The sequence below is a fragment of the Ctenopharyngodon idella genome, chromosome 21, assembly GCF_019924925.1.
Source record: "Ctenopharyngodon idella isolate HZGC_01 chromosome 21, HZGC01, whole genome shotgun sequence".
Lineage (NCBI taxonomy): Eukaryota > Metazoa > Chordata > Actinopteri > Cypriniformes > Xenocyprididae > Ctenopharyngodon > Ctenopharyngodon idella.
The window spans coordinates 25,519,723-25,543,541 of NC_067240.1; the positions used below are offsets into that span (position 1 = coordinate 25,519,723).

Genomic DNA, 23,819 nt, shown 5'->3' on the forward strand with positions numbered 1-23,819 from the left:
GTATTTCTAAGAAAAAACTTTGTCTTATTCGGAACAATACAGCAAATCATAATTTTGTCACTAATTCTTATTTGTTGTGTACTATTTCCTATTCCTTTGGAACTGCTCACTATCCCATTAAATGACAAGAAACTGTTCCACTGTTACTGGTAACAAATTGCATTTTATTTATTTATCTTTTCATTGAATTCTATGGCGATCTTTGTTTCAGATATCAGATATTCACTTACTATTCCAGTTGTCACTGGTACTTCATACAGTTTTACTCGTAACTATTCATTAAGTGATAGTTTTACTTTCTTTAGTTACTTTTAACTATTCAAATAGTTCTATTCAAAAAGTAAACATTCTGAGTAGTCATTATATATGACTAGTGAAATCAAAAATGTTACTAGTATTAATGTCTCATATATATGTACTACTGTAGCAGTAGAAAATAAATAGTACGCCTATTTAATACATAGCTGCTATTGAAAAAAAGAGATGCTAGTCACTTATGGATTACTTACTAGCAATTTCCCAGGCTAGTAACATAAAAATAGTATTTAGTCTGAAGGAATAAACATTAAACGGGCTTGCCATACTGAATTACTCTTGGAGGAGGTGTTTACAGCCAAAACCTTCACAAATCGATTATTGAAATATTCATGGACATTTCATTTCTCTTAGCCACAAAATAATCACACATCCTCCATGCATCAATTTTATTATTGCTTTAAAGGGTTATAAATCAATACAGCCTATATCAATACATTGTATGCTCTTTCAGAACATGCCATTTAATTCTGATGAAATAACCTTAAAAACTAAAGCAGAACAGGTTATTTTATGAAAAGCAGGGCTTAGCAGGCTTTTTGCATATGAAATGGCTCAATGAGGCCATCTGCTGGAACAGATTATTAGAAATATGAATTAGTGTCAGCCTGACGACTGCATGAAAATCCTCCAATCACCCCGTAACTATATTTCAATGTGAAAATCTGAAATTTTCAATGTGAAAAGAATAAATAAATAAAATATTGGCACATGTCCTAAAACATGATGGTAGTACTTTTTTTTTTTTTTTTTGTCAATGAAAATAGATAATGGTGAAGTAAACATTTCAGTTCACACAATTATACATATTTGAATCACTTGTGCATTTTCATAGGGTAGCCTCTCATGTTTAAATGCAAGTCAGATGTTCCGCTTCATCCAGCAGAACATTAGGTTAATGACAGTACCTTGGACAGCGCCCGCAAACGCATTGCTTGAGTTAATAACTCAAATCCTAGGGCTTACCAACCCTCTCATTGGACTTGCTTGACTCTGACTGGGGGTCAAGCTTTTCATTGGTTTCAAACGGAAGATTTGATAGCCATTCAGTTAGAAGGATTTTCAAGCTCACTTAGCCCTAGCACAAAAGTCAGCAAGAATCAAGTGACAGTTTCAGGCCACAGCACAAATGAGCCTTTTGTATCCTTGTCAGTGTTATCGGAGCCTTGATAGAGTTGTAATATACCTTTCAAAGGTGAAGTTCCTTGATTAGTTTTGCCTTGGCAAGGACAGCAAGTTCGAAACTTTAACTTTATCAAAAGCGTTTTCAAGTGTTAGGCTGATAATCTCCTGAAACTTTTTGGCTGCGGCTACTAAGGCCAACATAAGCTACCTTTGACAGCTAATGATATGAAATTCAGCTGATAAGACACTATATAGTTGGGGAAATGATCTGCCTTTCTGCTTGATATCTCCACATGCTGTTCAGCTGAGTGTTTTCCTAGAAATTCAGTGAACTAACAAAGAGGTCCACGGAGAGGACAGACAAACACAAAGTTATTGATGCGTTCAGTCGATTCCTTGAGTACTGTATATCAGAGGCACAATTATTTTTGGTGAGCAATTATCACATAGAATGAGATGGCTAGACAGCGGGGATTGTTTCCTCAACTTAACCATGTAGAACAGAAACTGATATAGTTTACTTGGTTATTTTTCCTATGCCCATGGAAATATGGGTCTATGAACACCTGGGTTTTTTTTTTTTTTTTTTAAATAATGGTATTGCAGAGAATATTTTTCTAAATGGGTTTAATATATTCAATAGCATTATTGGTAACACTTTATTTTACAGTGTTTTTGTTCACACGTTAAATGTACTTGCTGTAGTAATAACATGCAACTAACCCTAAAGTAAGTGGTAAGTACATAAGTAGTAAGCACATGTTGTTAATTAATATTACTCATTACTTAAATGTATAATTACACTGTAACAAATGTGCCCTTGTTACAGTGTAATTATACATTTAAGTACTGAGTAATACTAATTAAGTGTAAGCGCATTATTTTACGGAATTAAAGCATGTTATTTAATCTATGATAGGTCAAAATATTTGGTAACACTTTACAATAAGGATCCGTTTGTTAGCATTAGTTAATTTACAAGAAATTACAATGAAAAATGCTTTTAATGCATTTATCAATTAATTAATTTCAACATTTAATAATACATAATACAAGATGTGTCTGTTAATATTATTTAATGGATCTGAGGTAACACTTTATTTTAAGGTGTCATTGTTACATATGGTACATGTAGTTACTATAGTAATAATTAAATTATGTATAATTACATGCAACTAATCCTAAACCAAACCCTAACCCAATAGTAAGTACATGCAGTTACTTAATATTACTCAGTACTTAAAAAAGAACCACTCACATATTCTTGTTCTTTGTTTTGGATCACTGTCTGAGATGAAAGAGCTATAGAGCTTTAGATGAAGTAATCAAGATCTTTCCTTAAAGAAAAAAAAAGAATGCAAGAAATATGACAAGGGCAGTTTTACAGGTCTATCCTCTGAAATAAGACTTTAGTGACTGAAATACCACACTCAATTCACCAATGTAAAAACATAAACATAAAAATAAAAAAAGGTCATGTTCTCCTTCAACCCCATGTCATTCCAGTACCATATGATTTCCTTTTTTTTTTCTGTGGAGCATTAAAGTGACATTTCTGAAGAATATCATTGCCACGGTTTTCGATATAATGAAAGTGAATGAAAGCTGAGGTGGTCAAGCTCTGAAAAGGTCAAACTCCATAAAAGTGGTCTGTATATGATTGTGTGCTATATTACAAGTCACCTGGAGTCACACATTAAATGTGTGAGGAAGAGACCGCAATTTATTCATTGATATTCTCCTCCTCCACCACCTCTCAAATCTCATTCATGCACTTGAGTATGCACATATTCAAATTTGGCAAGCCACAACATGAAAACCAATGACGTTTGTCATTATATACATCAAACCTGGCATGGTATAATATTTGGATTTATATTATTTATATATACTCAAAATGAAGGTTCTTGTGACAGGACTGGAGTAATGGATGATGAAATTTCAGCTGAAATATTATAAATATTATAAAATAACTTATCTATTTTAATGTATTTTAAAATGTAATTTATTCATGTGATGGAAAAGCTGAATTTTAGTCTTCAGTGTCACGTCTAGAAATCATTCTGATAATTCAGTGCTCAAGAAATGTTGAAAGCAGTTGTGCTGCAGCAATTATTCGAAATAAAAATGTCACACACACACACTAACATATACATATATATATATATATATATATATATATATATATATATATAACTATCTTTAGCATTTAAGTTAATTCTAGTTAAGAAACTAGGTCAGACAAGAATTAATAAATAAAATAATATTTATGCAGTGTAGGGTGAATTGAGATTTCCATAGCTGACGTTTGCACAGCTGCAGCTTTATAGTCAATTGCTCTCATTAAGTTCAAGAGCAGTAACTGGCACTCTGGGGCACAGTTTTGTACCATTTCATTTCAACCTCTTTATTTGCACCCGCTGTACTGACAGAGTCAAAACACTTAACTTCTCTTGTTGGAGAAATTGCTAATCATTTGGCTTGTCTAATGAAACTTACAGCTGCCAAGAAGAGCAAAGATCTCATTTAAACAGGTTAACATGTGCCACCCAGATGTTTCCTCTCATCAAGTTCTCTTCCAAGATGGCTAGAAGTCATACAGGGGATTTTTGAGATACAAAGAGTCCAATTTCACATTACCACCCACTGCTAAGAGCAATGTCAAGCTTATGACTTGGAACATCAAGGACCACAAATCCTCTTTGACATGTCGGCGCATATCTGACTCTGGGTCTCCGGCGGGTATTAGACGAGTGTGGAGATTCAACATCGAATTCTAATCCTCCAATTGAGAGCTGCCGTATTACAACGGCCGAGTGGTTTGCATCACTCCTAAGGTGGATTTGATGTAAAAATCTTTATGTCCATTAATAGTTATGATTAGTGTGTGTATTTTTATGGGACTCTTGGTTTGTATATGGTCTGTGGTACAGCTATGGTCTTTTGAAGATTTTCCCTGAGGCTCACAATAGACCACTAATCGAAAAGGCAAGAAAATAGAAAACCCCAAGAGGCACCTGATGCGCTTTTCTCTTGCGGTAATGATTCTCTTGAGTGCGTCGTTTTAAAGAGGATAGATTCCCTGGAGAGGGCTATTCATTCTCCCCTCAGTGCCTGCTAACGGATGCTTGCTTTAACCTTGGGAAAGCATTGTGTTCTCCTGCCAACATTTTTTACAGATAATTTTGATATCACCCAGCACTTTCCTTAAGAAAAACAATACCATGTTTTTTTGTTTTTTTTCTGTATTTAAAAAAGGCTGATTTATGCAGCTGTTTATTTATGAAAAATGGCTTTGTTGGCAAGTAACATAGTAAACATATTCAGTAACATATTTAAACAGGTTTTTTTTTTTTTTTTAAGGCTGTGACTAATATGCTGAGTTGCTGCTCAAGAAGCTTATCAATGTTGAAAACAGTTGTGCTGCTAATATTTTTTTTTTTTTTTTTTTGAAACCATGATTCATTTTTTTCAGGATTCTCTGAATAGAAATTTCAAAAGAACAGCATTTATTTGGTATAGAAATCTTTTGTAACATTATAAATGTCTTTGCTATCACCTTTGATCAATCTTTGACCAATTGAATGCATCCTTGCAGATTATACTACATTTCATATTACATCATCAGTATCTGATATCTTGCTTCATGCTTGATGCTTTCCATACATAATTGCCTCAACTTCTGATTTTACTTCCTCAGGTTGCCACATATGTCAGGAAATAGATGAGACTGGGGTGCGTGTGACAATATTCCTATTCACACATGCTAAATTAAACTAGAAGTCACTCCGTTTCTATTCCTTTGTTGTCTGAATATGACGCTCAAGTCAAATAATATAGTTGTGATGTGCAATCTATAATGTATGTTTAAAAAAAAAGATAGGTTCCTCAAGAGGGCCGCTCAGTGTCACCTCAATACCTGGAAAGTGATGCTTCAGTTAACCTTGAGAAGGTCTTGTTAAGCACTTCTATCGATTATATTTTTGACATCATTTCGATCCTGGATCCTGGATGGATTTCAAGAGCACAGTGTCAGGAATAGTCTGCATCCTGTCTGCTCAGGGTCCCTCATACACCGGTAAATGGATTGGACAGGTATGTTGATTGCCTATTCACACACACAAAATGAAGTCACATAAAGTCATTCTACATTTTGCCTCTTCTGGCTGTTTGAAAATGATGGTCAAATAAGGTAATACATCAGCAATGTGTGTCTTTCTAAAGAATAGTGGGTTATTAAGTCTCAGTATCTGGCAAATTATATTTCTTTGTGTTACATGTTTATAGCTATAACAGTTCTATTTGAATATATTTTAAAATGTAATTTATTCTAGTGATGGTAAAGCTGAATTTTCAGCATCATTACTCCAGGCTTCAGTGTCACATGATTCTTCAGAAATCATTCTGATATGCAGATTTGGTGCTCAATTATTAATAATGGGATTAAATTTTATCAGTGTTGAAAACAGTTATCTTTCCAAGTGGAACTACTATCAGTGTGAACGGAGTCTGTTCATGTGTAAACACATGGCAATAAATCATTGGCAGTCTATGGCGTCACACGTGGAGAGATGCTTGTAATACATGTCATCAGCTTTTTTTGTCTTCAGGAGCCACTTGTTTGTATGCGCTTGTAAGATAACACTCTGTCGGAGCACGTTCAACTCCCGAGGAAGTAGTGACGGGTGCTTTCGAAACACTGCTTCATGAAGCTTCGAAACTTTTACAAATCTTTTGTTTCGAATCATTGGTTCGGAGCGTGTCAAAGTCAAACTGCCAAAGTCACGTGATTTCAGTAAACTATGCTTTGTTACGTCATAACTGTTTCGAAACGTTTAGAAATTTCAATTGTTCGCTGCTGGGGATGATGATCTCTGTGAACCCATGAATCATGTGGATTTACTGAGATTCGCCCCTCAGCGGCGAACCCTTGAACAAGTGTCTATGGTTTTTACCTGATCTCTGATTCGTTTAATGCACTTGTAGACGTAATGAGACATTTGTGTAATTAAAAGATACAATAGTTAATAGTCTCTTATTGGCCTGTTTAGCTGAGCCATCTATAGAACAAACAAAACAAGCCCTGAAAACTGATAAAAGAACACAGACACTTGATATTTAATGATATTAGATGATTAGTTAATTGTATTTGATAGATTATACTTTCAATAAAACACTTGAAATCTGTTATATGCATGTTTTTGTTTCATTTACACAGTTTTGACCGGCAGGCATCACCAGCGTGTGCCGTTTCGAACACTTCAAACAGTGAATCATTTGGCGAAGCAATTAGTTCAATTGATCTGAAGCTTCGAAAAGCTTCGTTTCTCCCATTACTACCTGGATGTGCTCATTAGGATGCATTTGCAGTAAGAAGTTCTTTTCTTGTTTGATTCTCTCCCGAGGGATAAAAATCTAGCATTTGCACAAGTTTATTATGCTCTCAAGGGAGTTGGAGGCACTCATGGTGATGCATTCACGGTAAGAAGCTCTGTTCCCACTTGATTCTTGATAGAGTGATAAGAATCTAGCATTTGCACAGAACGTTCTCCTCAAGAGGAAGTTGAATGCATTCTTTGTGATGCATTCACTGTGGGAAACTCCACGCATGCTTAACTCTCTCTCAAGGAATGGAAGTCGAGCGTCTACACCTTGAGGTTCGGGTCCCGCGGCCACCGAAGCGGAAGGGCGGGATCGATCACAGGGATTGTAGGCAGAGCATGGGAGGCTAGCTCTGTTGCTTTCATGGCGGTTCAGGAAGCCGCTCTGTGGCCACTTCCGACCTGACTGATTAATGTGGTATGTCTAATTCCAAGGAATTAGATGCAGGGAGAGTTGAAGCAACTGTTATTAATAATCCGCCTCCTCTGCGGTTTTTGAGCTGTTTTTTACTCCTAGATCATCACATTGATGTTGAGATAATGGAGGAATTAGGCCCACTGTCTGCTGAAGCAGCAAGGCAACCTTGATTGCGGGGTCACAGGTGGGCAGAGTAGAGGCCGATGTTAAAAATAAGTTTGCCTTCTCAGCTTACCACCTTGTGGCTCATGGCAAGGTATATGCGGAGGCATATATGCCGAGGCATGGTGTGGAGCCCTGCACACCATGAATTCCGCTGAGGAGTGCTGCCGGAAGGTTGTACGCTCTTGTACGCTCCCCTGTGGATGGTTGCCTTGTAGCATTCCTCCTTGTTATTTTGAATTCTATAAGTTAGACAAGTGAATGGAGTCTTTTATGGATCCTGAAGAAGTACCTGTGCCCCCCAACCGCCCCAACCCCCGCGAGTCTTTTGCAAATATATTATGCCACTCTCGTATTTGCTTCCTGTCTGATGAAGTTGAGGGTTGCATTCTCCCCTTGGAAGTAGTGTTAATATCGAAGGTTGTTATACAGTATTCTTCCTTTGGTAGGATACTCCCTCAGGGCTTTGTCAAGGTGCTGACATAGCTGAGCCATTTTTTCTTAGAGCTCTGCTCTTGGGGCCTCATAAGGCTGATGCCTGTCCTGTAAGTGAGGGAGGAAGGTTGTAAAGGCCAGGACTTCCCTTGCTATACAGCATAGGAGGTTGGGTATCTCCTCCTGATATTGGAAGATATTGGCTTAGGGAGTGGTGCCATTATACAGTCTATAGGAGTCATTTTGGATGTGCCCTGGAAGTTGACGTGCTCTGACTCCAGCTAAGTAATCTGTAGAGTCAATTTATGCTGTGCCCATTATGTTTGTGCATACTCACAGCTTAGTGTGGCAGGCATTCCCTCAGCATGGCATAGTGGGTATTGGTTCTCTATAGTGCCAACTCTATGATCCAGCATCTAGGTTACATATTGTAGCAAGGTTAGTTGCAACATATCCTCCAACCAATACGCCCATGTAGGCCATTTGTCACTTCCCTGAAATACGACCCATAGGAGCGTTTACTAAAGTTGTGCACTATCGACAACAGGACACTTTCATTTTAATGCATGAAATACGACCCATAGGACCGTTTACTAAAGTTGCGCCCCTGTTGACAACAGGACACTTTCATTTTAATGCATTGTACCCTTTTATCTGCGCCATATTTCGGGTTTTGCGTAGCTCCATTGGTAGAGCATTGCAATATACAACAATATACAATCATGTGATCATGCGATCGTGGGTTTGATCCCAGGGAACGCATGTGCTCATTTAGGGTTGGGGTAGGTGTAGTCGTTAATAAAAAAAAATGAGTTTTGCTAAACGGAAATAGGACAAATGGCGGGCAAGGGACCGTGTAAAAATTCCACACATTACATTTAAATGAACACGCGTTTTGATTGGTAATGACGGTCATTTCATGGCGTCAGATGTAACGCGACACTGTCATTATTTTTACGCCAGCTAGACGGCGCAATAAGTCGTAATAAGATGCTTGAAAAAACAACCTATAGGGTCGTTTTTTGGAGGAGGACAGTCTCGTTAGTTGATAAGGGAAAAAGGAGGCGGGAACCAGTGAACGACAACAAGATGAAAGTAAAAGCATCAGCCCCTCACAGACGCCTGCCACACACACATAAACCAAACATAACGTAAATCCAGGTCTTGTCCTCTCTCGTCCTTCAATGTTAATGTCATCGCTCCTCATTTTATGCTTCCGAGCTCCTCTGTGAGATACGACACCGGTGCGGCGCACAGGTGACGCTCATTATCAATCACGGCACCGTCCTGCTTGCCACACATATGTAACCCCTTAACCCTTGCCTGCACATCACCTTCAGACAAAATGTTAATGACATGTATTATGGCTGCCCTTTTATACTCACGGGTGCTCCGCTTGTGACGTCGTGGACTGCCCTCTGCCAATGATTTATTGGCATGTGTTTACACATGCTTCAGACACCGGTCACGCTGATGGTATAGGGTCAGAATTTGGTGTAAACAACATGAAAGTATGGCTCCATCCAGCCTTGTATCAAAGGGTTCAGGCTGGTGGTGCTGTAATGGTGTGGGGATATTTTCTTGGCACACTTTTGGCCCCTTATGGCGCTTTTCCACTGCGCTTTCCCGGTTTGGTACGGCTCGGTACAGAACGGCTTACTTAAATAGTACCACCTCGATTGAGGTTCCAAGCATGCCATACCGATACTAAATGTGACGTGTAAACAATGCAGATCACTGATTGGTCAGAGAGAATCGTCACTACCTGCGTCATTGGATTTGAAACAAGAGACACCAAACCCGCTAGATTTAAATAGTCAGTATCATTTGTTTGCGCAACTTTTTTAAACGACTTGCTTTAAATGACGGTCGCACGCAACTTGAAAAAAAGAAATGGCTGTATCGTGGTCAGTAGATGAGGTGCAGACTCGTTGGTAGCCGAGGAGCTGATCCATGGCAGTAAAGGCGGCGCAACTATAACGATCAGTCTATAATCCCACACTCTTTGAAGCGGTACTAAACTGCAGTGGAAAAGCAAACCGAAAGTAAGCGAGCCGAGCCGTGCCAAACCAAGCCGAGTCGTTCCACGCAGTGGAAAAGCGCCATTAGTACCAACTGAGCATGATTGAAATGCCACAGCCTACCTGAGTATTGTTGCTGACCATGTCCATCCCTTTATGACCAGTGTACTCATCTTCTGATGGCTACTTCCAGCAGGAGAACGCGCCATGTCACAAAGCTCAAATCATCTCAAACTGGTTTCTTTGACACGTCAACAAGTTCACTATAATCAAACGGCCTCCACAGTCATCTCAATCCAATAGAGTACCTTTGGGATGTGGTGGAACGGGAGATCCGCATCATGGATGTGCAGCTGATAAATCTGCAGCAACTGTGTGATACGATCATGTAAATATGGACCAAAATCTCTAAGGAATGTTTCCAGCACCTTGATGAATCTATGCCGTGAAGAATTAAGGCAGTTCTGAAGACAAGAGGGGTCCAACCCGGTACTAGCAAGGTGTACCTAATAAAGTGTTATATATATATATATATATATATATATATATATAAATTTTTTTTTTTTTTTTTTTTTTATTATAGAGCGAAGCCCTAAAGAACCTCATGAATATGTGTCAATATCAAGCAACACACTAAACACCCACTACACAGACAAATCCAGTTATAATTATCAATTTTATTTTTTGGCTTTAGTGACCTCAAGTCAAAATAATGGACAGTAATGATATTCATATTCTTGGTCAAAGTCCACTTTAGCATGTGGCTGACACATGCATGGCACACAAATGAGCATGATCTAATGGAAAGAAGATTAGATATGGCATTTGAATTGAAGAGCAACTTCAAATGACTTTCCCTGTCTAGTCAGACAGCCCTTGCTCTCTAATCAGTCTGGGAACCATTGAGGAGGCAAAAACAGACATTTGCCGAAGTAATGAGTGTCCCTAATGACACCAAGTTCATTTAATTTGTCCTCAGGATGGTAATAATTGGACTCCATTATGACCTTGGTGCCGTAATTAAACTGCTGCCTGGTGATATTCTGCACACTGGCATGTAGTTGTCAGTAGTGATTATCAGCAACGAGAGAAAGAGAGTGACAAGCTACAACTTTTCTGGTAGCCCACAACGACAAGTCTTTTCAAAGGCAGCTACTTTTTCTGAGTATGATATATCATTAGAATAGCAAAGCGATGCAGACAGGTCCATTAGCAGGCCAAAGGCACACGGGGTGGGAGAGCAAATTAATCAGACTCCTCTCTACCATTTAAATGTTTGCTAAATTGGATAGGCGAAAGGGCCCGCATTTCAAACAGCAACCAGGCCGCTGTTTGACTTAAGGCTGTGTGGCGAACAAGTGACCTTGGCGTTTAATCATCAGCCGTTTCAACTTTGATGTTTTGACTGACATTTCCGGCAATCCAATTTACACCAGTTCACACTTTTAACAGCCGGTCAATTGGTCCAACACGGTCCAGACATATTTTATTTGGAAATATATTGATTTTTTTTTTCACCCGGCCAGCTAATACTGCTCAGCCACCAACCGAATTAATCTTGTTCAGAGATTGAGCATTATGTTTAATCTCTCGCTTCACCAAGCATTTTCAGATGATAATTGGCAAGTTTTTTCTTGAGAAGATGTAACATTTCAGGGGAAGAAAAAAATTGGGAATGACGAAAATTAAAAGAAAACATTTTGATGATTTACACAAATCAGCATGATAATGGAGTAAATCAATTGCTTTTTTTTTTTTTTTTAGAAAAGCTTTTTTGTTTCTTTTCAACGAGGACACAGCAGATTGTCTATAGGAAATGCAATATGTCTATCCGTCCCTTAGGCTGTGTTTGCGAAATAGAGGTTCTCTATGTTCTCTATGCATTTGAACATGGCTAAAAATAGCCCTGAATCATGTGACAACAAATATCATGTGACGGCAAAGAGCATTTGGCAGGAATTCAAGCGTAGAGTGCGCATTGAATATGGGGTCATATAGCCAATAGAACTGTTATGAGACTTCTATTTTCACTAATGACCTTCTTCATTTGCCCTTTCCTTCTTGCTGATTACAAATAATTTTGAATTATTTTCTGGCAGTTTCTCTGGCTGTAGAATTTTGTTCGGCTTGCTTTCCTATATATCTCTAACCTGAATGAGGGAAAAAATAGATAGCAATCATTCTGATAACAAGTGAAACAGCCACCTTGCTAGCTGCACCTGGGTCTTACATAAAGAACTCTCAAGTTTTTCATTTCTCTTTGGTTCAGCATGTGGCCTGCCTCTTGAAAGTAATCTTTCATTCAAGCTATGAAAGGGACATTAATTCAAAGAAATGGTCCTTGTAATCTGTTTTTTTATTAGTAATATTTATTAAAAGTACCAATATAAACATAAATTTTATAGTCTACATGCTCAAATGTACAGTAGATGATATTTCATATGAGATATTAAAGGATTAGTTCACTTCAGAATTAAAATTTCCTGATAATTTACTCACCCCCATGTCATCCAAGATGTTTATGTCTTTCTTTCCTCAGTCAAAAAGAAATTAAGGTTTTTGAGGAAAACTTTTCAGGATTTTTCTCCATATAGTGAACTTCACTGGGGTTCAACGTGTTGAAGGTCCAAATTGCAGTTTCAATGCAGCTTCAAAGGGCTCTACATGATCCCAGCCGAGAAATAAGGGTCTTATCTAGTAAAACAATCTATTATTTTCTAAAAAAATAAACATTTATATAATTTTTTAACCACAAATGCTTGTCTTGCACTGCTCTGTGATGTGCCACGCATTACGTAATCACGTTGGAAAGGTCACGCATGATGTAGGCAGAAGCACAGAGTTTACAAAGCAAATGTGCAAAGACCAAGTCAAATGGCCTTTACAAAAAAAAAAAAAAAAAAAAAAGGTAAAACAACGATGTTGGACGATTTTGAAGTTGGAGGAGAAATTGAGATGGAGTTTTTTCGCCCTACCGCGGTACTTCTGCCTACATCACGCATGACCTTTCCATCCCGATGACTTAATGCGTGGGGCATCGCAGAGCAGTGCAAGACGAGCATTTGTGGTTAAAAAGTATATAAATTTTTATTTTTTTTTAGAAAATGACTGATCGTTTCGCTAGATAAGACCCTTATTCCTCGTCTGGGATCATGTAGAGCCCTTTGAAGCTGCACTGAAACTGTAATTTGGACCTTCAACCCGTTGGTAGCCGTTGAAGTCCACTATATGGAGAAAAATCCTGGAATGTTTTCCTCAAAAACCTTAATTTCTTTTCGACTGAAGAAAGACATAAATATCTTGGATGACATGGGGGTGAGTAAATTATCAGGAAATTTTAATTCTGAAGTGAACTAATCCTCAAAGGAATCTGTATTATTTTCAACCAATGTACTACAATATTTACATACTGCAGCTATAGCATGCCGTTGTTGTCCTCAGACAGCATTTTTGACTCGTTCTAAAGGAAATGTTCAACCAGTGTAATGATTAACATTTAAATTGTAAGATGTTGTAACACCTTCAAACTTCAAGCTTTCAGAGCTCAAGCTTGTGAATTCAACATCAAAGCCATAGAACAAAGATTATTGGAGTGCATTTTACAAGAAAATATGGTTTCAGTCTTTTCCAATGAGCCTGAGCTGTGTACGGTTGCCAGGGCAATGTTAGGTGATTGCTAACTGGCCCAAGTCAAAGAGCCCAGGATGCTCCTTCAATGTTAATCTCTTTTGTTTGTTTTTGAGCATTTAATGTTCAAAATTGGTCCCCAACAAACTGCATAATTTCTGTCTGTACAGCACAATGAGTTACGTGATAAAGCTTAATACGTTTGCACTACTATCTCATGAGTCTCCAAATGTTTGATCTACTTCTAAAGAAGTTCTCAAACACTTTAGTGGTGCAAACAGTAAGGAATAAAAGGCCAAATAAACAAGTCTACTTTGACTGTAAAACCTCAGCTTTAAAGTCTTGGGTCATTCAGTCAAAGCCTGGAAGGAGGTTTTTTTAAGTACCATGAATTTATCTGAGATTCTAGTAAGATGAAAAATAATAACTTGGGGGGACATGGCAGAAGTCTCACCCGGGTCACTGACAGCTCCTGAACTCACTGAAGTTCTGGTTTTTGATCCCTAGCTATATGTAGCACCTCATGCAGAACGCTCAAGGCCACCAATGTGAGGTATATGATATTCTGCTTTATGCAAAATGGAGTAATGGAATTAAACTACTGCACTCTTAAAGCCCCTTTAAGGCAAGTCAGTCTGCTTGGTGGCCATATTCAAATCATAAAGCCCCTAGGCAACTATTTCCAGCCTTGGAAGTACTGATTGAAAGTGGATAGACCACACTCTACAAAACTGTTGGTCAAGTTTGCATTCTAATAATGTACTTCAAATCGAGAATAAAATCTTGTGATCATTAGAAGTTCTTTGGCTCAAATCATGAAACTAAATTGTAGAGCTAATGAGCTTTCTAGAGTAAAACAGGCTATTGGTTCTTTAACTGTAAGGTGGGATTTCCATGTCTCCTTCAGAATTCTTGTGAGAAATAAACAAACTTATCTACTTAATCTACTCTCAAGGTTTTAAATGAGATCCCCAAAAAATGTTTTCCTATATTTTATTTATAGAGAGGGAGAAAAAAAATAGTGAAAAGGGTTTATAAAAAACAAACAAACAACAACAACAACAACAACAACAACAACAACAACAACAACAAAACGGTCCAGACGCATACAGGTACAATGTGCAAGACTCAAACCTTTCACCTGTATGTGCATACATGTATTTAGCAAGAACACATTAAATTGATCAAATGTGACAATAAAGACATTAATAATGTTACAAAAAATTCATCAAGAATTCTGGAAAAGTATCACAGTTTTAACAAAAATATTAAGCAGCAAAAACTGTTGTCAACATTGGTAATAATAATAAATGTTTCTTGAGCACCAGATCAGCATGATTTCTGAAGGATCATGTGACACTGAAGACTGGAGTAATGATGCTGAAAATTCAGCTTTACATCACAGGAATAAATTACATTTCAAAATATATTAAAATAGAAAAAAAAAAATCTTTTAAATTGTAACAATATTTCACAATGTTACTGTTTTTACATTTACTTACTTGATTAAATGCAGTCATGGTGAGCATAAGAGGCTTCTTTCAAAGCCATTAAAGGGTTAGTTCACCCAAAAATGAAAATTGTCATTAATTATTCACCCTCATGTCGTTCTACACCCGTAAGACCTTCGTTCATCTTCAGAATACAAATTAAGATATTTTTGATGAAATCTGATGGCTCAGTGAGGCCTCTATTGACAGAAATGTCACCGAACTTCTCAAGATCCAGAAAGGTACTAAAGACATATTTAAAACAGTTCATGTGAGTACAGTGGTTCTACCTTAATATTATAAAGCGACAAGAATATTTTGGGGTGTCAAAAAAACTAAATAATGACTTTTCAACAATATCTAGTGATGGCCAATTTCAAAACACTGCTTTGAAGCTTTACGAATCTTTTGTTTCGAATCAGTTGTTCAGAGCGCCAAAGTCACGTGATTTCAGCAGTTTGATTCCGAATCACTGATTCGAAACAAAAGATTCGTAAAGCTTCTAAGCAATGTTTTGAAATCGCCATCACTAGATATTGTTGAAAAGTCGTTATTTTGTTTTTTTGGCGCACAAACAGTATTCTCATTGCTTTATAATATTAAGGTAGAACCACTGTACTCACATGAACTGTTTTAAATATGTTTTGAGTACCTTTCTGGATCTTGAGAGGTTCGGTGACATTGCTGTCAATGGAGGCCTCACTGAGCCATCGGATCAAAAATATCTTAATTTGTGTTCTGAAGATGAACGAAGGTCTTACAGGTGTAGAACAACATGAGGGTAAATAATAAATGACATTATTTTAATTTTTTGGGTGAACTAACACTTTAAAAACATCCCAACACCAACCTTTTGAATGTGTTTCAGACCAGCTTTAAAGACACTCCAACCTCACATCTGACGACAAGTGAACTATTGAGATAAACATTATTTTTTTCAAAATAGTATTATTGATTATAATGCTTATTTTTCTGTAGATTAATCATACTGTAAGTAAAAACAAAAAGCATATAAAAGTATTTACTTCCTTCAACCAGTCTATCAGACACTGCTTTTAATCTCCCAATCAACTGGCTTTTAATCGCATGCCCTGATGCCTTCTTTTCTCGATATATATATTTTTATTTTTTTTAGATTTCACACACAGCCAATGTCTCCGAACGTGGAGTCTGTGCAGTGAAAGATAGCATCTGTCTTAGCTGAAGCTTGTTAAATCAGTGTTAGTGAGCTGCCTCCTCTCTCGCTGTCTCTCTTTTGTGTAACAGAGCTGTGTAGTGTCTGCTAGAAACCATCCGATTCCCAACGGATCCAGCTGATTTGCTTCCCAACCTACCTCAAAATAACTTCCTGCCCACGTACCACACTTCACCTGCCTGCACTTTTGTTTCAGGATCCTGAAAAGGAACTTTGTATGTGTGGGCCGCAGGGCTACATGTACTGTATGCCTTTATATGTACTGTACACTACATACTTGTACTCTATGCAATAGCTCCCTGTTGTTTTTAATGATTACCAAACTAAATTGTTACCTTGCTTTTATGATGTATCTCCTTTGAATATCTGACAGTATTTTTTTTTTCCCTTTCAATGCATTTTGACAAACATTCCATAAAATTTAATATATCAGGGGCATTTCCAGGAGGCAAGGGAGGCAGTGCCTCCTAAAAAAACAAAACAAAAAAAAATTCGGATGAGAAAATAATCTATATTACAAAAATAAAGCAACGCAAATATTACCAAATGTGACATTAAATCATGTATAAATCACTTTTTTTTTTAAAGTAACACTGTGCAACAGTGACACCAGCAGGTAAAGTTACAGCGGGACGCCGAGTCTCTTTTGCCTCCCCTGATCCAATTGAGTTTTAACAGTCACCCTAAAGTGTGCAGTGGGTTTGGTGGGGGGGTAATCGAAAATGAATGGGGGAAGGTCACGTGCCTCCATTGCGCTATGATTGGATATGAATGGTTCACGCAATAAATCCCGCCTCTTGTTTTCATATGCATTCCACATTCGCAAATATGTCTGAATGAACAAAACGATGGCATTAATGGGAAGAATAATTAAAAAGTAAGTAAACAGCTAAGCCCCTTAGATATCACCGCTTAATGTCATGTTAAAATTAAACTTGAAATAGCCTGAAAACATGACTTTGGGGGGGTTTTAGTGAGCAATCAGCTTGGTGAATTTAACGATACTGTACATTATGTCTGTGACCAGTTTACCGAGCATGATGACTGATGATCCGAAAATAAATTTACTATTAAAAAGAACAGCTGAAAATCAGTTCACAAATAAAATATATTGTTTAAATTGTTACTGCCTTTAATTATTATTTTGGAATAAATGTAAAACTGCTTAAAACACTTGGTGAGATTTATACTTGGTTTTAATAAATAGAACATTAATTACATTGTTAATGTAAAAATACAAATAGAATTATATCTGGTTTCTTTTTCTTATGTAAAAGTAATGTTTATTTAACCAGGAAAATGTGTGTGTGTGGGGGGGGGGGTGGGGGTGGGGGGGGATAAATACATAAAAAAAACTAATTTCAGAACACCACTGCACACATATGATTTGTGACCAGCCACGTCATGAGCCGATCACTGAAAACTGAGACCCACACGGCATTTGATCACTGTATTTACACAAATCATTTCACTTTTAACCCTCTGGTGAAAAAAAAAAAAAAAAAAAATTATTTAACCTTGTATTACTGTCTTTGAAAGGTTTTTGTCTTTCAAACACATTAAAATCTTCAAATCCACATCATTTCATACTTACATGTAATGCAGGGATTCCCCAACTTTTTTGTCAGCTGAACTTCTTTGACCTAATATATTTACTTGAAGTATCCCCTGAGATTTCCCCTGAGATTTAAGTTAAGTTAGGTCAGTAATAAAATTAAGTGAAATAATAATGATAAAATTACTGTTTCACTGTTCTCTGATGTCAATAAATGGTCACGATATGTAAGTAAACAAAACAATTTTTTTTAATCTTTAAAGTGTATATTTTTTAAATTATTTTAATTTGACATTTTTTATGATTTAATTACTTAATGATTTAATTACCGGGAAACCCTGATGTAATGCATTATTAAATGCACTTCATGTTGTTAATAACAAAGAATGGAATATATTTTTTTCTCTTTGTATTTTCATTTTAATATGGTACAAGATTATCCTATTCAAATCAATGTGATAAACGAGTTAGGTCAAAGTAATCTAAAAGTAATCAAAAAGTAATCGGACTATATTACCTTAAGTGTGTAATGTAATGGATTACGTTACCAACTACAATATTTGTCATGTAATTTAGATTCAGTAACCAACTACAGTTTGTTTACCTTAGATTTTGTTTATCTACCGATGCTTTCAAGTACAGCTTTAGGGGACGTTTGTGTGGAAATCTCATGTATAACTATATTACATAATCATCACAATATGTATTTTTTTCAATACAAAATTAATATAAAATTTTCAAGTGTTAGACATATCATGCCCGACAATGTCTCACACAAGCAAGATGGCCAAAGAGGACTATTTATTTCACTAGCTTGTTTTATAGAGCAAACACAGCCAGACAGGAAATAGAAACTAATAAAAGGTCATTTGTGCTGCTTTTAAGATATAATCTTGTAACTTACTACTTACTTCATTATCTAATCACATCCAACCTCATTATACTGGCAGCTATTTGTTCTGTTAAAATGAAGTGGCAGCCCATGGTAGTTTGAGGGACACTGCCCTCTACTGCCAACTTTACTACCTGAACAAGTTATCTACACTCTTAAAAATTACTGGCACCTTGGAACATCCATGGAACCTTGCCAAGGTTCTTCAGAATATTAAAATGTTCTTTACACTAAGACAAAAAATAGGTTCTTTTAAGAACTGTTCACTGAAAGGTTCTTTGGGGAACCAAAAATGGTTCTTTAATGGCATCGCTGCAAAACCCCCATTTGAAACCTTTCTTTTTAAGAGTGCAAATAAATATAGTGTACCAAAATCACATCAAAGAGAAAGCTTCCCAAGTTACGGTCACACATTATTATTTATTGCAGTATTATTAAAGAAATCACATAGTAACATGTGGTCGAAAGCACTTATTATTAGATTTCAACTTTTAGGTTGTCCTGTTAAGCCATTTCCTGTATAAAAGCAAGAGATAGACATTTAAACAGCTATTTATTGCAATCAACTAAATAGAAGTCAAAGTGAATGAATCAAAAGTCACTGCTGGTTAGGCATTTGGACATCCAGTCTTGGAAAAATGCGAAACATCGACGGATGAACATCAGCTCTTGATTAGTCCTCAAATTAACCTTGCGAACCATGACTTTGTCTTTTAGACAGTGTTCTCCGATCTTGCATAAAGGGAAGAAAAATACACATAGCTCAATACATCATTGGGCCAACTTCCAAGACACATATGACAGAGAGAGACAGAGAGAAAGACAACTATCTTACCAAATTCTGAAGGAGAAATCTGATATTGTGCTGTAAGAGTCTAAGGGCAGTGCGTGGTTCGACAGCGCCGTCTTGATCAGTGATTTCTGCTGAAACTAATGTCTTGAGAAGCTCTTGAGCAATGAATTCTTTACAGCTGCACATCTGAAAGAAAACAGGCCCAATCTTGCTCATATACGGTATATGATATCTCAAACACTTCAAATTTCAGTTTCACTCACCTCTCCGCTTTCAATATGCACATTTGGTACATATATTGGGTTCATGTCCTTTAAAAGAAGCAAGAAATTATAGTGTGAATCTTTAAAAAAAAATAAGGTTTGTTTATATTGTAAATGTAGAAATTTCAAAGGACAATTGACAATCTTTTTTAAGGGTGCATCTCAATCAGCTCCCTAGTTCAGTAGTCAAGGCACTGATCAGGGAGTTGGGCTGTCTCAATCGCGAAACCCTTCCAAATGTTCACTGAAATGTACGCTCCCTAAAAAGTCCAACTATGCACTGTGAAAACCAGGGAGCATCAATGCTCAGTGTATTTTGGCAGCTGACTTGTTGCCTCACTGCCTTTACAGACAATGACTTTGTAGGCAGTGTTTGTGCGTGAAGGTACCTCACGAAATTGATTTCGGACAGTCTTCTGAGGCACCATAACGGTTTGATGATCTACAGCAAAACAGAGCAAGCTTTGGTGAGAACTAAGCAAATATTTAATTACTACAGTAGAAATTTCTAACTAGAAATGACATAAGTGGAAAACATTGGTCAAAAACATACATTTACACACAAACTGACCACCAGCCGCAACTTTCATACGCCATCTTTATTTTTTAGCTCAACTGTCACGTAATGGAACGCAGGATTGTGGGATATCAAAGGCATCAAAGGATACATCTATGCTGCCTTCAAAAATCGATCAGATGAAGGTCTCTCAGGAGACAAGAAGTGAAGCTAACATTAGATTCGGACGTGCCTTGATGCCTTACTACCTTGGAAAGCATCCTCCGAAGGCAGCTTTTTTTTTAAAGGGGGGTATCACACACAGTTTCTGCCAATCTCATGTTAATCTTAAGTACCTATAGAGTAGTATAGCACCCTTCATATTGCCGAAAAGTCTTTAGTTTTATAAATAGTTATAAAAGATACATACGCTGTACCGAGTCTTTCCGAAAACAGCCGAGTGCCTGGAGGCGTGACGTGTGAGCGGAGGTAGAGAGACGAACTGTCACGAGCACGCGCAGCTTTTGTGTAGAGATCGGCTGCAAGCAATATATTTAAACACGGAATACACCATCGCATTATCCATGGATAACTTTTGAATCACTATAATGAATATAGCGTATAGTGAATGATGAATAATGAATTTATGAATTCACTATGTTCGTATTGTTTACATTATATGCACTTAGGAGCCTATTGCCAACAAAACAGACATTTGATGCAGTTTTACTCACCACCTGTGGTTCCGATTCATGACCGGGATCATTACCGCTGTGACCGCTCCATCTTTCAGTTTCAAACGATCTGTAAATCCAGCGTAGAACTGGGCCTCGTTTATAAAACCATTAGCGCCGATCCCGAGGGCTCGAACAGCCACGGAAAAACACGAGATATTCTCCGTTAATTTTAACCAGTAAAAAGGAAGAAAGAAAGGAAGGAAGGAAGGAAGGCAGGAAGGTTATCTTTCCCTCACAACCAAAAACACATTTCTTTGGTGACATTGTTGATTTTGTGAAGTCCTGTGAACTGTGCAGCGCTGCCGACGACTTCCGTAAACCCGAACGCGCGTTGATGGGCGTGCTCTTGTTCTCTCGCTCTGGTCGACGTGTGCGCGCGCGCCCTTTCAGGAGAAGTGCCCTTATAAGGAATTCCGCCCCCGTTTACGTCACTCAGGCCGATACTTGAAAAAAACAAACCCCTAAATTCGTGAGGATTTGGAAAAGTATTTTTGGCACAGAAATACTCTGTCATTCGTCCAACTCGTGTTTTGAAACTTTGACCATGTTTAGCATGATAATCCAACTCTTTAACAGTGTAAATAAGTCAGAATGCATGAAATAGCATTTTAAGCTTTCGGACGCAGCCCGTGTTTCCTTAACAGAAGGTCTAAAGAGTGAGACCTTAATCACGTGAGCCAACTCACTATAGACACGCATAGATGTATATTGAAAATACAAACCATTAATTATATGTCAGCATAAATATACACCACTAGACAAGTAATGTACATAATATAGCTAACATTTATAATTTATTTTCGGCTGAAATGTTGCACTTATATTTAACAAGCTAAGTATTTATCATAATGTATTTTAAATAATGTTAAAAAAATAATAAAGATCTCAATACTCTCTACGATCAACTTAGGCTTACTATGCTTTATGGAAATGCTACCCTGACCAGTGCCCAAATTCATGTACATGATATAATGATTCACAACCTAGGAAGCTATGGAGCTGACTGAGATGCACCCTAAGTAAGATTGTCATGTTTATGTTCACTGAGCAAGTTACTTACAAATGTGAAGAGATGTGCATAATCCATTAGGTCTCTAAGATGGTGAAGTGCCTCGCGTATAGTGTCATCTCCCTTACCCATGTGCTGCAATGCTATAAAGAAAAACAGCACAGTTGGAACAGTTTTTTGGGGGGGAGCTGGGAATAGCAACATACATCCATACATAATGCTTTTTTTTTTTTTTTCCTGATAGACTCTATTGCCTTCAAAATATTCAAACTTCAAACTACTTGCAATTGAACACCTTCAAACTACTTCAAACTGAAAACCTTTAAAGTTCAAGCTTTTAAACTTTCTGGTCAGGCTTTCTCAAGACAACATCAAAAATGGTCTTCACCATTTTTTTTTTTTTTTTTTTAAATCTAGTTTATTCCTGCAATCAAAACTGAATTTTCAGCATCATTACTCAGTGTCACATGATCATTCAAAAATCATTCTAATATGCTGATTTGCTACTCAATAAACATTTCTTATTATCAATGTTAAAAACTAAAACCTTTTTGTGGAAACTGTAACACACTACCATTCAAAAGTTTGAGGTAAGTAATATTAAATAAATAAGTAAATAAACAATATTTTTATTCAGCATGGACACATTAAATTGTTTAAAATGATAGTTAATGTTACAAAATAGTTATATTTCAAATAAATTATGATAATTTGAACTTTCTGTTCATCAAATAATCCTGAATAAATGTCTTACAGTTTCCACAAAAATATTAAGTAGCAATTTTTTTTTATTTTTTTTTAACCAACATTGATAATAATAAAAACCATTATTAATAAGAGAGCACAAAAAATAATCAATAATAACAACTGAGCAGCAAATCGGCATATTAGAGTTGTTTGCAGAAGGATCATGTGACACTGAAGACTGGAGTAATGATGCTGAAAATTCAGCTTTGATCACAGGAATAATTTACATCTTAAAAAATTGAAAACAGTTACCACCCCCATATATATATATCTCCTCACACCCGTGATTCTACTCATTCTCTTCAGCTGGAATCTCATTTGAGCATCTTCTTTTTCATATCAAGTGCGATTTGATGATCTCCGTTTTCTATAAATATACTTACAAAACGTAGTTGGTAAACTGAACATCCTTATCAAACAGCAGCGAAACACCACCACCAAGTGGACGGATGTGGTAATGACAACGACAATAAACTTTAAATGGGAAATGTGCCTGCCGAAATATGCTGGGGAAAAAAACAATCATTTTGAAATTATATGTTTGTATAAAATATAATTGAGAATAATTTGCAATTACGGAATTTTGTCGTTTTGAGAAGCCTCCGTAATATCAAATGTGACTCCGCACATCAGAACATGTACGCGTCAATAAGAATTCAAACAGTTTTATATGGTCAGTGAATGTTAAATTATATTGATCCTACTTTGGAGTACTTACAGACAAGAAACAGCATGAGAGGGAAGGTTGTGCAGATCTGAGCGATTGTGGGTGGAGGTTTGCAGGTCTCTGTACACCGTGAGCCTTTGAAATCCTTGAAAACGCGAACACGATTCGACCATTTCACACATGCTTAATGCTCTTCAGCCACATCTACAAACCAAACTTGGTAGTGTTCACACTGAATCTATTAAACCGACAAGACGGTTTCCTCAGGAAAGTTGCATCTCATGACATGAGCATTTGAAATGTTTTGATAAGCTGATAGATGTGCTGCTAGTAACCCATACTAGTTCTTAAAGCTATTCCAACTACTAATCTTACATTGGCTGTGTTCAAAATAGCACACCACTTCAACAAATCCTGCTTTAATGTAGGCCATAATGTGAATAATACTACAAAGTTCACTTTTTGAAAATTCAGCTGTAGGAAGTGTCCCT

The 23,819-nt window shown here is 36.9% G+C and overlaps 2 long non-coding RNA genes across 3 annotated transcripts in view; both read right to left on the reverse strand.

Moving 5' to 3' along the window:
* The window catches only part of LOC127504128 (uncharacterized), a 366,868-nt gene that overhangs the window by 102,165 nt on the left and 240,884 nt on the right, over positions 1 to 23,819 (reverse strand). The window lies entirely within an intron of this gene.
* On the reverse strand, positions 19,017 to 23,725 carry LOC127504123 (uncharacterized). Of its 2 annotated transcripts, XR_007927289.1 has the most exons (6): positions 23,380 to 23,725; positions 23,045 to 23,167; positions 21,966 to 22,057; positions 19,673 to 19,720; positions 19,452 to 19,595; positions 19,017 to 19,348 (listed from the first exon to the last, which is right to left on the reverse strand). It is a non-coding gene; the product is annotated as an uncharacterized LOC127504123 (long non-coding RNA). The 2 variants fall into 2 exon arrangements; XR_007927288.1 differs by lacking the exon at positions 23,045 to 23,167 and having other exon boundaries at positions 23,380 to 23,717.